The sequence below is a fragment of the Equus quagga genome, chromosome 9, assembly GCF_021613505.1.
Source record: "Equus quagga isolate Etosha38 chromosome 9, UCLA_HA_Equagga_1.0, whole genome shotgun sequence".
Classification (NCBI taxonomy): Eukaryota; Metazoa; Chordata; class Mammalia; order Perissodactyla; family Equidae; genus Equus; species Equus quagga.
The window spans coordinates 108,829,808-108,832,334 of NC_060275.1; positions in this window are offsets into that span (position 1 = coordinate 108,829,808).

Below are 2,527 nucleotides of genomic sequence, written 5' to 3' on the forward strand. Positions count from 1 at the left end.
ATTTTTTAAAAGACTTTCTTTTGATAAACTTATATATGCACATTGTGTTGAATACAGAAAAGTATGAAAGGAAAGTAATAACACTAAGCAAGGAGAACTAACCACTGTTAATAGTTGAGCTTATTTTCTTCTAGCATGTTTTCCTAGATGTGCATATTTTTTTCTTACACTGTTGTGTGTAGAGTCTGTAAATCTTGTAATGATCTTTGGCCAAAAGCAATCAAATCTATAAAGACTTTGTAAATTGAAGATAAACCTGTACCTTCTAAAAGAACATTCTCTGAATCTAACTGAAATGACTTTATGATCTCTCTTGGGTTCTGGGTAATTTAGAAAACTTCCTAGTCATTATCGTCACTTATATTCTGGAGTCATCTTTTCAACAATCACTAAGTTAAAAAGAGGAAGAGAGAGAGAGGCCAAAAACTCCCTTTGAAATCTGTTATCTGATTTTGACTCTTTGACAGAAATAAATAATTAAATGTCCCATTTGCTTCCACATGGCTATTATGTGATGGAAATCCAGAGGCCTTTCAAATCTAAAAAGTGCTCTTTGCCATAATCAAAGATAACTCTATTAAATCACTCATTAAAAAAATACACTTTTAGAATACTCAAACGAGGACGATGACCTTGCATTGATTCACTAGCACTTTCTCACCATGCCTCCTTAAGATGGAAGGTGTGCAGTTGCATCCGTCAGCAGCAGTCAAGTGGCCCGTCCTTGTCCTGGGACCAACCAAAGCACACTGGACTTGACGAGGATCGATTGAGGACCTCATCAACCCCACACTCCAGACAAAGGTCAGTGTAATTAGATTGCTTTAAGTAAAATGAGCCGCCACAGAAACCTAGCCTAACAGAATGGATAAACCTTAAGATGATATTTGCTTAAGAACAGAACTCCTTCCCAGAGAATTCCTTTAAATAACAAACTCTCAGTATATTTAAAGTCAGATTTGACTATCTTAAAACACACCTTTCAGGAACTTCTATTGAGGAGATCCTGTACACAAGAACTTCCTGTTTTGCTTGGAAGTCCTTTAAATAATATTTGACACATTTAACACAATAAATAATTACCAAAATTTCATTTTAATTATAGGGGATTTAATTTGAGGTTACATGAGAGCTACAAGGTAAATTAGCTTCCTAATTCTCAAGGCCTTGTTCAGACTGGGTAGAATTTTAAAAGATCTCTTTAAAGGCATAAAACATGGAAAACATTTAATACTTTTGAAGAGTTTCAAATAATTATAATAATAATAAATAAAAATTCAAATAACTGAAATCCTTGAACGGGGACGTTGAGGTCTCAAGCTTACTATAAACACAAGCTTTACAAAGCTAAATGCGAGGTAAGACGCTCATTCTTAGGTGCAAAATTACTTTAGTACTTTTAATGATAAATTACTTTAATTCATCATGCTAAATAAACTTTAAAAGATGAATGTTGGCGGGGGGGGGTGCAAAATAATATAAGCAGGATAGGCTACATAATTTGCCGGGCCCCTGTAAAAAGTAAGAATTTCAAGAGAGCAACAGCAGAGCGTTAAGCAAAAGACAGGTCCTTCTGCGCACAAGGTCCAGATCCCCCCAGGCACCCGCTGCGTCCATGGGGCGCTTTTCCTTCACCCGGGCCTCAACCCTTCCGTCCCAGTGCGCTGCGCGCAGAGATGGATATTAGCTTTGCTGTCATACTGTGAAGTTTTAAGTAAAACTCTCCGCACAGCTATTATTTATCCTGCAATCACTGGGCACAGTATTATAAAACAGATTTTTCTTTCTTTCCCCTTGTTTATCTAAAAGAGACAGACTTTTCGAGGTTTTGTTTGGTTTTTTTTTTTTGTTTTTACAACAGTGGTGCCCTGAGGAGAATCTCGGCTCACTGTTAGCCAACTGTGCTGGAGGCAGACGCGAGCGCCCCAACGGGCGGCCGGCCCCGCCGGGGCGCCTGCAGCGACCGGTCCCTGCGGCCCTCTGCGCATTCTCCCTCGGGCACGCGGGTCACCATCGCCTCTGGTCACCCTGAGAGAGATGCTCCCTCCGCGGCGACCTGTTCTCGGTCTCTCGCGCCCGCCTGGAGCGGTACCTCCATCTCTCCCGAGCCCCGAGTTCCCTAGGTGGGCCCGAAGCAGGCTCCCCAGCCCCAGCCAGGAACTGTCTCCTCCGCCCGCCTCGACGCGGCGACTCCGGCGGGGTGGGGCAAGGGGCATCCCAAACCGCTCCCTCTCGGCCCCTGCGCGCCCCGATGCCTCCTGCGCGTCCGCCCTCACTTCGCCTGCCTGGCGGCCCGTCTTCCCCACGCCCCGGCCCTTCCCGGGACCGCGCGGGGACCCCGGGCCCGGCCGCAGAGCTCGAGCGGCCCCGGGGCCTCCCGATGGCTCGCAGCGCCTGCCCCTCGGGCTCCCCGCACCGCGCGCCGCCCCCGGCCCCGCTTCCCCCGCAGGCTCGCGCCGCCGCCCCTCGGCCGGCCGGGAACCGCAGCTAGTCCCACCCCGCGCGCCCCCGGTCGCGGCCGAGCGGA